The sequence below is a fragment of the Lupinus angustifolius genome, chromosome LG02, assembly GCF_001865875.1.
Source record: "Lupinus angustifolius cultivar Tanjil chromosome LG02, LupAngTanjil_v1.0, whole genome shotgun sequence".
Lineage (NCBI taxonomy): Eukaryota > Viridiplantae > Streptophyta > Magnoliopsida > Fabales > Fabaceae > Lupinus > Lupinus angustifolius.
This window is the reverse complement of record NC_032010.1, coordinates 14024463-14024988: the sequence shown is the minus strand read 5'-3', so window position 1 is coordinate 14024988 and position 526 is coordinate 14024463.

Genomic DNA, 526 nt, shown 5'->3' with positions numbered 1-526 from the left:
ATTGAAATAATTTATGATCGAGTGAAAAAGAAACTATTGCAAGGATCAACATTTAAAACACCAGTTTGGGAAGATATAAACAATGAATTGGTGAAGGTTACTGAAGAACATTATGGTGTAGATAGGCTTAAGGGAAAGTTTAATCGCCTACGCCAACAACATCGTGAATTTTCAACATTACTAGCTCGCACAAGAGTTACATGGGATTGTGAAGCTAATAAAGTGAATGCTCCGGAAGAAGTATGGGAAAAAATGTATAAGGTATGGAAACTTTTACTTCAAATATTAAATAGTATCATTATGATAATATGTTAATTTTTTTTATTTGCATAATATTAAAGGTTTTCAGTTATACTTTCCAGAAAGGAAGATTCTACAAACAGTTTAAGAGGCATGGATTTGAAAACAACTATGATGTTGTTGGCGAGATATTCAATTCTAGCACTGCAACTAGGAAATTAAGGCAAGCCTCTACTAGACAGCCACCAACCTCATATGAAGAGAAAGAAATAGAGGAAGACTTTCT